The sequence below is a fragment of the Bos javanicus genome, chromosome 23 (genome assembly GCF_032452875.1).
Source record: "Bos javanicus breed banteng chromosome 23, ARS-OSU_banteng_1.0, whole genome shotgun sequence".
Taxonomy (NCBI): Eukaryota; Metazoa; Chordata; class Mammalia; order Artiodactyla; family Bovidae; genus Bos; species Bos javanicus.
In genome coordinates, this window is record NC_083890.1 from 14343285 (window position 1) to 14356931 (window position 13647).

The 13647-nt window shown below is 47.7% G+C and overlaps 1 long non-coding RNA gene across 1 annotated transcript; it reads left to right on the forward strand.

Moving 5' to 3' along the window:
* The first annotated feature begins 768 nt into the window (after positions 1-768).
* LOC133236223 (uncharacterized) lies at positions 769-2296 on the forward strand. Its single transcript, XR_009732792.1, has 3 exons — positions 769-956; positions 1144-1213; positions 1681-2296. It is a non-coding gene; the product is annotated as an uncharacterized LOC133236223 (long non-coding RNA).
* Positions 2297-13647: the final 11351 nt, after the last annotated feature.

Below are 13647 nucleotides of genomic sequence, written 5' to 3' on the forward strand. Positions count from 1 at the left end.
AGTTGTCATTAGCAGGATCTGAACGCCACCTCTGCCCCTAACCCTCACGAGGCCTCAACCTCAGGGCCTTCTGGATGGTGCTTTTCTCTGAGGTAAAATAGAAGTGAGGACTCTGGGATCAGAGGCACCACATCATCATCAGTGTGGTTTGCTGGTCTGCTAACTATAAAGCGCGGGCCACTGCTCTCAGAGGCCAGACTGTAGCTTATCTATATCCTGGAAGGTTCTGGGGGCTCACAGTCCCTCTCCTACCTCCCCTTCTGCTGCCCTCACCCCACACCTCCACCTCCTTCCCACAGTGCTTGGCTCATCCAAGACACAGACGTTTCCCAGAAGCCCCCAAACTACACGGAGTCCAGCAGGTTTCTTTCCTTACACTCTTGCCTTGGGACAGCTGGTCTGAAGTGAAGTTGCCCAGTCGTGTCCGACTCTTTGAGACCCCGTGGACTGTAGCCTGCCAGGCTCCTCCGTCCATGGAATTTTCCTGGCAAGGATACTGGAGTGGGTTGCCATTTCCTCCTTCAGGGGCTCTTCCCTACCCAGGGATCGAACCCTGGTCTCCTGCACTGCAGGCAGACTCTACCGCATGAGCCACTAGGGAAATTCCTCAGAGGCTGTGGAACGTTCTGGCAGGGGCAGAGCCCCTCCCCCGCACTGCCTCCTACACAACAGCGGGGCGGAAGGAGCAGAGAGGGAGGGAGGCCTCTGATTGGAGGAGGCTTGGTGAGAGGGCGGGGCGGTGGGCGTGTCCAACGGCCCCTGAAAAAGTCGTTGGGATCCGTTAAGTTCCAGCGGCACCTCGCTCATTTTTCTCTAAGGTGGCATGAAGCTGACTTAGTTGGAGAACGGGCTTATGGGGATCTCCCCTTTCAGGAAGATGAGAACTGCTATAAGGATTCAGGAAAACCCCTGAGGCCCAGGATGTGGAGAACTGAGCGCCCCGTCCCTCACCGCCGGTTGGTTGTAGACGTTGTGGAGGGAGGGGTGCAAGGGGTTTTGTGCTCCCGGTCCCGCCAGGAGATGGGCGGTGGTTGGAGATGGGCCCCCAAGTACTTCACAAGCCCCTTCCCCCTCGCCTCGGGGCTCATCCGAGCATTTCTCCGCTCCTTTCTCCCTTTACCTCTGTGTCTCTCTTGTGGGAAGATTCCATTCTTCCATCCCAAGGAGGAGAGCCACTCGAATGTCCTGAAAGACACTGGGACTCCGAGGACAGGTATGTGCCGGCCCATCGCTGTGCGCCCCGGGCTTTTCCCCGGCCTCCCTTTCCAGGATTGCGGGTATCTTTCCTAACTTCTTAGTCTCATCTATCACCGCCCTCTCTGCTGTGATTGGTGAAGGGTTGGGGTGGATGAACTGGAGATCTGGGGGTTGAGGGGTGGGAGGTCCGGGATCAGTTTCAAGTCCAAAGATGCCCCTACGAGCTCTGTGTGATCGTGGAAAATTTACTGACCCTTTGATGAGTGTGTGTTCTCACCTGGAAAGTGACAAAAATCATAATGCTCATTGAATCACCGTGAGAGCTGGAGTGATTATTATTATTATTATTATTATTATCAGTGTCTTTGAAATACAGATGTGCTGCAAATTCCTTATTGGGGTTTTAACTCTGTTCTTCCTGCTGCCCTCCCCGCAGCTGCTGTCTTCTCTATGTACGAGGTTTCTGCCTTTTTCCTCCCACAGGATGGGTCAGTCAAGCCATAACAGAGCATGGAGCCAGTTCCTTTGTCCACCCTGTCATCTTCTAGGAACTAGGAAGCACCCTTCCTGGGTCCCTGCCCCAGTGGACTTCTCCAGTTCTTCCTTCCCAGCCGTTGCTGTGGCATTAGCCATCTGGAAAAAGAGCTGCTGGTAGGACCTGGGACTTTTGTTCACACCCATAAGCCTTCCCTCCAGATATCCAGTACTTTGCCTTCAGGAAGGAGACTTGAACTTCAGGCAACAGGAGAAAACCAAACCTTCAAGGGCTTTAGTTCCCTCCAAGGCCAAGGTTCCCAAGATCCTTGGTTAAGAGGTCTGGGCCACTGCCCTCCCGTCTTCACTCTTCTTTTCCCTGTTTGTCCCAGAGTTCTGCTATAACCCCAAAGCTCTTCTGTTTACCATCAACATGGAAACTTGACTCTTCATATAGGTATATTTTCCCTCTTTTGTGCATCATCTTGTTCCCAAAAACTGCCTTTTCATGAAGGAGGCTTGTGGGACTCAAGGGGCCTGGCCAGTCACCCAGGCTCTCCTGAAGCCTCAGACCACTGGTAATGTGGAGAAGTTTAATAAAGATGTCATTACTTCTTGACTTGTAGCTTGTGTTCAGTGTGCTGATTCAGAAGTGAAGACTCAGAGGGATCCTTTTTATCCTTCCCACTTAAACCAGGTGGAAGGTGTTTGCATCCCCAGGGAAATGAGCAATGCGAGGTGGGTGGAGGGGATGTTATAATGGGCACCCCAGCCTGCCCACCCCTGCCTTTGAATAAAACTCATCACTGTCTCCTCTAGGGACCTGGAATTACCTGGTTTACTAGACACCTGGCAGAGTTTTCTGAGTATTTGCATTGTAATAGGGCAGGAACTAAAAGGGAACAAATTTATCCACCAGAAAGTCAGGTCAGAGGAAGCAGGTAAACAGTGATTCATATTAAGGCCCTAGAATTTTATTAGTTGCTATTTTTAGAACTTTTCTCTTTTAGTCCTTGATGGAGGATAAATGGAGAATTGTAAAGGAACAAATTGGTGGTGGGAAAAGGGTGGAGGAGGGGGTCTTTGTCCTCATGCGAGCAGGGATGGAAGAGCACCTGTGATGTGCACCTGGGAGGTGTGGGCCCCATCCCTGGACCCCGCAGGTGGGAGCGGCAGTCCTGGTCCACAAGCGTCTGCTTCCTGGGGCCTCAGAGCTCGCCCAGTGCCTCTGCCTTTCTCCCATGCCTATCTTCCCTGTGTACCATGGATACCAGAACTGATGCGGCAAGAGAACAGACCTCCCTAAGACTTTCCATCTGGGGCCCTGGTTCTGTGTTTTTCTATGTCAGTGATGATCACAGAATACTCTTGGAGTTGTCTTCTGTAATGGCTCTGGCCACCTTTTAAAGAGGAGGAATGGTGGAGTCTGGATAAACCTGGAGCTCCTTGAAGCACAAAGTATGCTTCATCTGTCTGTTCCTTGGTGCACTTAGGAATGAAAGGTATGGACCTGTGTATAATCACGCCACCCAGTGGGAATACTGGTGAGTGGAGGAGGGCTTCTTTGGAAACCTCCGATCTTTCCAGCCTTTAGACTCTGGGCCTAATATGCATATAATAGTTCAGTCACTCAGTCCTGTCCAACTCTTTGTGACCCCATGGACTGCAGCGCACCAGGCCTCCCTGTCCATCACCAACTCCCAGAGTCTACTCATTTATGTTCATTGAGTCAGTGATGCCACCCAACCATCTCATCCTCTGTTGTCCCCTTCTCCATCAAGGCTATGGTTTTTCCAGTAGTCATGTGTGGATGTGAGAGTTGGACTGTGAAGAAAGCTGAGCGCTGAAGAATTGATGCTTTTGAACTGTGATGTTGGAGAAGACTCTTGAGAGTCCCTTGGACTGCAAAGAGATCCAACCAGTCCATCCTAAAGGAGATCAGTCCTGGGTGTTCATTAGAAGGACTGATGTTGAAGCTGAGACCCCAATACTTTGGCCACGTGATGCAAAGACCTGACTCATTGGAAAAGACCCTGATGTTGGGAAAGATAATAATCACTAGTGGCCTGAAATCTATAACAGTATTACCATTGATCCAATCATCATGGATCTGCTGCTGCTAAGTTGCTTCAGTCGTGTCCGACTCTGTGTGACCCCATAGACTGCAGCTCACCAGGCTCCCCTGTCCCTGGGATTCTCCAGGCAAGAACACTGGAGTGGGTTGCCATTTCCTTCTCCAATGCACGAAAGTGAAAAGTGAAAGAAGTCGCTCAGTCGTGTCCAACTTGTAGCGACCCCGTCGGCTGCAGCCTACCAGGCTCCTCCGTCCATGGGATTTTCCAGGCAAGAGTAGTGGAGTGGGTTGCCATTGCCTTCTCCAGCATCATGAATCTGTAACTTCTCAAATCCTATGGGTTATTTGTGCTGTAGAGAGCTCTGTGATTTGGAGGTAGAGAGATACTGTGGCCATTTTACAGATGAGCATTTCTGAAATGGGAAAAAGACCCAACTCCTTTGAAGGGAGGGGTGTGCAGCGCGCTTGCCTAATTGCTCTATATTACTTCTCCCCTCTTTCCAATCCTTACACTTCAGAAAGTGAAAACAAAAAACGCAAACAGTGACATGGGGTTTATTTAGTGCTTAGTTTTTCAGGACAAAGTGTGACTCAAGAAGCAAGGGAGAGGCATAGAGAAGTCACTAGATACTTGCTCAGTGCATCTCTCCATGTCTTCTACTTTTTAATGTCAGAATCCCTCTTCATTGCTCAACTTCCAGAAAATTCACTGAAATTCTAATGTCGTTAGCTGTTGCATAGGTTACTTTGGGGGCAACTGCAGTTATTGAGTGATTAAATCTCCAGCCCTCTCCCTAACTAGTTGTATGACCTACAGCCAGTCATTAACATCTCTGTGTCTGTTTTCTCAGAAAATGGATGATCTAACCCCTAGGTCACCAGGATGGGTGAAGACTATGAGGAACAATACATGAAGTATATGAGATGCTTACCACACTGTTTGGTAAATAACGCTAGTTCCCTCTCTCCTGCTTGGACAATCCTTTGTATTCTGAAAAGAACTAGCCTATTTAGGGTGTATCACAACCAAAAGGAAGGCAGTCCCAAGTCCTCCCTCCCCAAGCTGGTTCAAGGCCAGCCCAGATTCCATAAACCTTTCTGAAAGATTTCCATCTTTCTGTGCAGCAGCCCTCTTCCCAGAAACTGGCTGTGGCAGGTCAGTGCATTCTGGAACAATCTGAAAGGCCTGGGGCTCATCACCTTCCATCATTCTCTACTCATCTAGTCTCCAGCCACCCCCTCGTGGAGACCTGGAAGAGGCAAGTGGATTTGATGGTGCAGCTGTGCCCCAAAGTCTCCAGTAGCATGGAGAAGCCAACCCTTTCTTCCTTCAGTAGACCTTGAAATGCAGATGCAGACATAGCCACGATTTAATGACAACCCACTCCAGTATTCTTGCCTGGAAAATCCTATGGACTGAAGATCCTGCAGGCTCCTCAGTCCATGGGGTCGCAAAAGTCGGACATGACTGACCGACTTCACTTTCACTCTCTTACTACATGGGTCAAGAATCTTTGCCAGACTGGTTCCTTTGAGAAATCAGAGCCTCAAAGCTTACAATCACTCAAATTCTAAAAACAACCAACTCCTTGGTGGGCCCTGCTAGCCTCCCGGCTTCACTAGGTAGAGGGCCCTCAAGGGTACTCCTTGTGGAGTGCACCCCAGCTCCTTCCCCCTCTTCTAGATGAGGATGGTGGATGGACTGGATCCACACCTTGGACCTGCACAGCTGTCCTCCCAACTACTCTTCCGATCCTGCCCTGTATTCCTGTCCTGCTCATCCTTGCTTGGACCCCTCTCACATCCATTCTTTTTTGCTTATCCCAAGATGGATTAGAGTCTATGACCCCTCTCCCATCTGGGCTGTCCCCAGAGGGCCAAGCCTCATATCCACATAGAATTCCTGCAGAGCTGCCCTTCTCAGCCCCATCTCTCAACTTCCTAGGGTCCTGTAGCCTTTGCCTGCCTCTCCAAGACCTGCCTGTGTGGTTGTCTTTCCTACCTCTGGCTGCCTGCCTTCCTGTTGTGGCAGCCAGCACTGTGATGGCTGAGTGTCGGGGGTATCATGTGAAGGGAACTCCAATTGTGGGGTCAGAAAATTTAGTTTGAGACCCACTCTGCTTCATAAGCTCTATAAGAACTTGGGCGGAAATGGGCAACTTTCATCCTCAGTTTGGAAAATCTGTAAAGTGGGGAAAGCAGTAATGTATAAGTTGGAGTTTTTAGGTAAGGAATGGAAGGAATGGTAATCCATGTGAAAGAATTCGTTTTTTGATAGTGAGATGCCACACAGGCTCTCTACCTCTGCTGCTGACTTTATGTATCATAAGTGTCTCTAGTTACATTTCATCCTCCACCATTCTGCAGACAAAGTTGGATGTGGGGAAGGAACACTGGTTGACCACCCCTGGAATTGGATACTCTTTAATTATAATTTTATTTATTTTTCCCCTAATTATAATTTTATTGATCTTTTCTTAATATTGTATTATCCGTGTTATATAGGTTACTTCAACATGTTATGAACCCCATGATACATTGAAAGTATTATTATTTCAAACAGCAAACAGTCTTTTAAAGAGTATGAAATGAAAATTTTGGAATTTTGGAATTTTGAAATTTTACCATTTATACCATATCAAAACATCAAATTCCTTGGAATAAACCTAACAGAAGATATACAAGCCCTCTATGCATAAAGTGGGGAAAATATTGGGGGAAATTACAGAGACCTAAATTAGTGGAGTGAGACACCATGTTTGAGTTATGAGTCAATATTGCAACGATGGCAGGTCACTGGATCTGGTCTTCAGATTCAGTGCAATGCCAATCAAAATCTCAAATGTGTAGAAGTGTATGTGTGAGTGTGTGTGATTTTAAAATCTTAGCCAAGGCACCTGAAAAAGAACACGGCTCACCAAAGAAGCCATGGTGTGAGTGAGTGCTCAGTCGTGTGCAACTCTTTACAACTCCACGGACTATAGCCCACGAGGCTCCTCTGTCCATGGGGTTTTTTCCAGGCAAGAATACTGGAGTGGGTTGCCATTTATTCCTCCTGGGTAGACTTGGATACTCTTGCCTAGGCCCGCTCTGTCTTGTATTTTACTCCAAACCAAAGATGGAGGCAGCTCAGGCAAGGGGATTTTATCATGCCTGGCACAGACCCCATTTTCCCATAAATCTCACGGAGGACAGAAGGCCCTAGAATTCAACAGAAAAGTCCCAGGGAAAGTCCCAGCCTCTGCTTCCCTAGCAGGGCAGGGCTGAATTAACCTACAGCCGTTTGAAGGATTCCTCAGAAGGTAGAATCTCAATAGAAGGCTTAAAAGTGTGAAGATATAGGAAGAATGAGGCCCCTTGATTGCTGTTGCGGTACTCCCTGCCTCCTCCCAGACCTCTAGGGTGACTCACAGTTGTCTCCATTTATTTTTTGACATGGAAGCCAAGCTCTTGGTCTTGTGGGGGTCACTGATCCCCAGTATCGTGTCCCGTTGCCCTTCCTGAAGCAACTGTGTGCTGGCAGCTCTCGCAAGGGACCTGTCCAGCTGTGCACACTCCAGCCAGCCCCCTCTACCTCCAGAGTGGGTGAAATGTTTCTCTAACATTCTTTCTTCATTCAAGCTGGGACTAGTGTGATGTTTCCGAAGTAAAAACCAAACTGGGAGCCAATTATGATCTTTCCACCTCAAGCAGATGTATGTTTTTGCTACAGGAAACCTGGATGTTAAGGAGAGGCAGAGAGGGCTGGGGAGAGGGCTGCCTGGGGTCATCCCATCACCCCTTGGGAGTACTCATCACCTGACTCCAAAGGGGACCCTCTGGCCCCTCTACTTTCTTGAACAGAGCCAGCCTCTCCCTGTTTACCTGGCACCTGACAGCGTCTTCCTGTAAGTATTTACCTTGTAGAAGGGTCTTTTCACCCAAAGGAATAAGGAAAAGCCAGTGGGAGGTTTTTAGTGGCAGCACTTGTCATTCCAGAGCCCTGATGGTTTGATTTTCATCATCATGTCAGACCTGGGACAAGGGTGAAGGGGGAGCAGGGATTGGGGAATCGATGAGTGAGGGAACCTATGGAAGAGGTCTGGAATCTTCCAGGTCCTTCTAACTGCTGGGACAGTGGAGCTCAGAAATTAAAGGGACATCAGGGACTGCAGAGGCTACCATGTACTTTCTGCTCCTTTCCTGCCTCCTTCCTTCTCTCAATGGCATGACCAGGGTTGATTCAGCAAGGAAACAACAGCTCCTCCCCGCCACTGACTGCACCCAGGGGAGATTCTCCCTGCAGGACTGTGGCTCTATAGCTGTTTCCTACCATTGCTGGGCCACAGCAGTCTCTGCGAGCTACTTTCTCTCTGGGCTCTGGATTTCTTGGGAAGGAAGGAATGATGGCTCTGCAAGGGCCCACCAGGAAGCACTGGTCTGACTGGAGTACAGGGAGCCGCTCCTTGTCTGGGGTGAATTCTGAAATTCATCATGCGTGAGCTTACTGGTAATAAGATTACTAATAGTTTTCATGGATATTGAACAGGTGATTCTAATGCCCATTGAGGGAGGCTAGCGTGGATGACCTCTAATAGCTCTGTGAGCCCTGAGATTCTGTGAGCCTGAGATCCCTAATATTATTGCTAATATGCTGTAAATTATAATAATGTTTTCAATGATGCATATCATTAATAATAATGACCGTTATCACTCTGCCTTTCCCAACCTGAAGTGTGATCTATATAAATGGTAACTCCTCAGGCGTACTTACCAGAGATGATACTTACCACTGTTACTTTATAAGAAAGAAAACTCAGGCCAAAAAACAGACTCTGAAACCAGCTTCTCACGCTGGATGCCCCTCCTCCTCGAGGAGCAGGTGCTCCTGCCTCAGGCTATTCAGGACCCTCCAGTTCTTCGCAGCTGTCCATCTGCCCTCTTCCAGGCCTCCTCCCAGCCACCTCAGAAGCTCCTGGGATTGCCACAGTTGTCATCCTTCTGCCCCTGCTTGTCTGGTACAGGAGTCTAGTCCTGCCTGGGTCCCTTTGACCCAAAGCTGGTCACGTCACCACGCTGGTCCCTTTGAAACTTAAAATCTAGTGAATTCTTCCAGTCAGAGGTGCCGTGTGGGCTTGAGGCCAATCCATCCACCCATACGTCTCCTCCTGGGTAGTAGATCTATAGGTTATCTTTAAGGAGTGAAAATAGGCCATCTCTGTAAAACCAGAGACCTGGAAACCAGCTTAACCCTGCCCCTTGGGGAAGTGTGCCCCTCCAGTGTGTGCCCCGTGTCCTTCACTTTTATTTTGATTTCTCTCCACGCTAGAGAGTGCTCGGCATGCAGTAGGTCCGCAGATGCTTGCTGAAAGCACCTAGTGCTGATTGCTCCAACTCTCTCACTTTTTCTTCTGGTTCATTTTCTCCAGTTCAAGGTTCACATACCAAGATTCAAGCTCCGACCTAAAACCCAGCAAGCTCTGCATCTCTAATGGTCTCTGCAGTTCTGTAGGTAACTTCAGTGTAAATCAATTTATTGAATGTTTACCCAGCTCTGCCACTCACTAGCTGTGTGACCTTGGGCAAGTTATTTAACCCCTCTCTACCTTAGCTTCCCCAGTGGGGATGATAATAGTAACCCACTTGATTGGATTGTTTTGATGACAAATTGAGACAATCTATAGGAAGCTCTTAGAACAGTGCACAGCACATAGGAAATTCAATGAATGTCAGCTATTATCAATGTAATCTTGCAGTTCAACGTCAACTTGGAAAATACCAAGCTTGTGTCAACCTATGAATGGATGAGAACTTTCCCATAATTAGGGTAGTTAAGGCAACCAGCCAATCCCTGGTAGACAGGCAGAATATTATCCTCGAGAGATCCCCCAAGGAATGTGTGGAAAGGGTATGATAGGAAACCCAGGAGGGTAACATTCAAGATTACTGGATGTAACTGAAGGCTTAATTCTCTTCTTCTTGGCAATATTCCTTCTCAAATGGTGAACAAGATACTTGCTTGTTACCAGGACATGCCAAGTCAGAGATGGAGGGGACAGGTGTGGGGCTCTGAGGTTTTGTCTCATGGGAAAGTGGGATTGGCCACAGAAAGGTCAGCTGATACATGTAACCATGGTTTGGGGAACCGAGGACACCTCAGATACAGCACTGGGGATTCAAAGGAAAGACATTCACCCAGGAAAGACATATAAATGCTGGATTTATATCGCTGCTGGATGTGCCAGAAAGCACCAATGAACACATGTTACAGAAGAGGTGACAGAAGAAGAGGGGGTGTGCTCATCATCACCCCCAGATGGGCAGCCTGGACGGAGGGGCCCAGGGCCGTGGGAGGTTGGTCAGTAGGCTGACTGGCTGTGGACCAGACAGGCTTGGGGATCCCATGGAGATGGGTGAAATTCCAGATTCACCCTCTCATCAACAGGAAGCCAGGTAAGTAACTGCAGGCTTCACTGACATCCCAGGAAGGGCCTGGATAGTGAGATCTTCCTCAGCGCAGCCCCAGAGAGACTCCAGCACTCAGTGGTGGAGAGAATGCTGGCTGTGCTTCACCAGGAGTACACTCAACTGTTGGCTAAAAGGATCAGAAGATCCTTATCCCAACAAAGCAGAACAATAACCAGACTAGAGCCTGCAATCTGGGTCCATTTCCCCGGAGTCAGTGAGCAGAAGAAAGATGTCAAACATTGTCCCAAATAAGATCATGGGACAAGACCGCTGCACTTGTCCGAAGACGCTGGATGGCCCTTCTGGGGATCACAGGATAGCTGGAGAGGGAAAGGTCAGCTTCCCTCTTTGGTCTGTTGGGAAACGTATTAATTTCCCTCTGCTAGAGGCTGCAGGGAAGGGAAACCTATGAGCCTTGTAAACATTCACTGCTGTGAGCTTGGGAACTTGAAATAAAATGAAAGCTGAGAATCTAAGATCTTTGGTTTAAAGGCTGAAAACACAGATATTTTTAGACTGAGAAGGGGGTAGTGTTCCTTTGAGATGTTTGCGGAGCAATCCATGTAGGGGTCTGATTTTATTATTCAAAGGTAGAAACCTCAGTTGTTTACCTGTGAGAAGCCTTCTTTTCACAGCAAACTTTTCCTGCCGCCAACTGCATCACACAGGTCTGGGGAATCTAAGCGTGATGTGCAAAACTATGTGTTCAGATTTTACCTGCTCTTTATCAACAGTCTTTTTTTTCGGATGCATGCATGCTTAGTCGCTCAGTCATGTCCGACTCTTGGCAACCCCATGGACTATAGCCCACCTGGCTCCTCTGTCCATGGAATTCTTCAGACAAGAATACTTGACTGAATAGCCATTCCCCTCCCAAGGGATTTTCCCTACCCAGGAATCAAACCTGGGTTTCCTGCATTTCAGGCAAATTCTTTACCGTCTGAGCCACCAGGGAAGCCCTTTTGTTTGGATAACTGTGTCTATTTCACCAGCAGCAGTTTGCAGAAATCCCCATTGCTGCAAAAACAGAGGAAGCCCCACCCAGTTTACTGAAGCCCTGAGACCTTTACTGCAAACACTGAGAACAGACAACAGAAGACACAGAAGTACTCAGCCTGTATTTACAAAAAATCGATACCCACAGACTCTGGGAGAAAAGTTACTACCCATGTGGGAAGGGGGACATCTGAGACAGTGACCTTCCTCTTACCTGGTTAGAAATGATATCACTTAAAAAAAAAAAAAAGCAAGTCTAAGTTCTTTTGGAATTTTAGTGCTGTAATCATGGCAAAATAAAAATCTCCTTTGAGGAGAATCTGTGGACTGTATCAGTTTGTTGACTGAACTTGGGGGAGAGGGTTGAAGTCTTGCCAGAAAGATTAATAATTCAGACAGGCTCAGAGTGTATCAGCCACCTCTCTTCTGCAAGAGATCAGAGAGCTAAAGCCTTCTGTCTATCAGGAAAGAGGATCTGGTAGGCAAACACCTCTTCAGTTAGAGGTTTTTGAATTAGGAAGAGACAGGAAGATGGGTTTGGTCTTTGGAGTGCGCTATTGTGAGGTTTTCTGTCTCTAGGAGACAAAGGTATAGGCTTTCAGGGCAGAGAGGACCAGATGAGGCTGGAGGTGGAAAACTATTAAACAAGGGACCTCTAGAGGTCACCAGGCCAGGAGGAGGAATGGTAAGGTCTGGGCAGGACCATGTGAAGCCTGGGTGGATTTTCCTGGCCAGAGGAGGAATGTATACAAGCCAAAAAAGGCCAAAAAGACTAACATGGGGTCAGAAGAAGTCACTTAACCAAGAGGACCTTGAGTCAACATTCTGAGAATTTTAGTCCTTGAGACCAAACCAAGGGCTTTCAGATCAGACTATAAATTTGACTACTTCAGCCAGGACAAAATACTGTCTGAAGCTAATGAGTTGAAGGGAGGAAGAAAGAGTGGGGGAGGTAGTGTGATGTCATGGGAAGAGCTAAGGGTTTGCAGCCAGACTTACTGTGTGACCTTGTGCAAGTTACTTAACCCCGCTGAGCCTCAGCCCTTCATCTGAAAGACTGGCATAATAGTATTTACCTTGAGAGGCTGCCGTGAGGGTTTAGTGATATGTGCAGCTGAAGCAGCAGCACAGGACCTAGAACTGTAGGAGCTCAGTAACTGTTAGCTTCCTTCCCCTTCCAGAAACTGAGCTTGCAAGTCAGTGGCTGTACATGTAGAGCTGGCTATATGAGCTCCGTGCAGTTCTCAAGCCCTTTAAAGCCAGTTAGTCTGAACTGAGATGTGCCGTGTGAAACACACATCAGATTCCCGACACCATGTACAGAAAAAGGGTACAATATCTTATTAATAATTCTGTAGTGATTATATGTTGAAATAAAAATAGTTTTAATATATTGGGTTAAATAAACTATATATTAACTTCACCTGGTTCTCTATACTTGATTTAATGGCCTTCTAGAAAATTTAAAATTACAGGGCAGCACAGACTTTATACCTCTTAGACAGTGCTGACCTAGACACTAGAGGAAGATAGGGTTGGGAAGCTGTGTTCCAGAAGCTCATTTGTTTCTCTACCGTGGGTCTGTGCTTTGGTTTGTTGTCTTGCGTGCATGTATGCTCAGTCACTTCAGTTGCAGACTCTTTGTGGCCCTGTGGACTGTAGCCCGCCAGGCTCCTCTGTCCATGGGGATTCTCCTGGCAAGAATACTAGAGTGGGTTGCCATGCCCTCTTCCAGGAGATCTTCCCGACCCAGGGATCAAACCTGAGTCTCTTGTGTCTCCTGCATTGGCCGGCGGGTTCTTTACCCCTAGCTCCACCTTGTTTTCCTGCTTCCCATGTATACCTGTGGCAGATTCATTTTGATATTTGACAAAACCAATACAATATTGTAAAGTTTAAAAATAAAATAAAATTTAAAAAAAAAAGACCTTTTTGAAAAAAAATGCCATCTTGGGCACAGAGTGGGTGGAAGGCACTCTGGCGCCCCTAGTGGCCACGTGTGGTGGTGGCCACTGTCCAGGAAAAAGGAAACGGGGCTGAAGGTGAGAGGACAGAGCTGTCAGGTGGTAGGTAGCCTGGACAGACTGAACTATTGCTTCTTCGCCTGGAGCTTCATTCCAGACCCTCTACTGACCTTTACTCCAGGAGGGCGGGCCCATTCTGTCTTAGTTCGGAAGGCTCCCGTCTTATATGTGAACTTGGCAGGAAGCAGGCTCTCACCAGGCAGAACCAGACACAGGTGTGAGAGAAAAATGCCATCTCAAGGCCACCTTCAGAAAACCACAGAGTTTCCAGAGAAATAAACAGCAGACTTCACAGACACAGGAATGTTCTTTTTTTTTTTTTTTTTGTCTCTCCGAAGAAGTGTGGTTAGTTGTTTTTAAAACTGTACATTTTACTGTACACTTTTTTTTTTTTTTTTTTAGCAAAGGAGAAGGTTGGCATTTGTATTCTGTCCA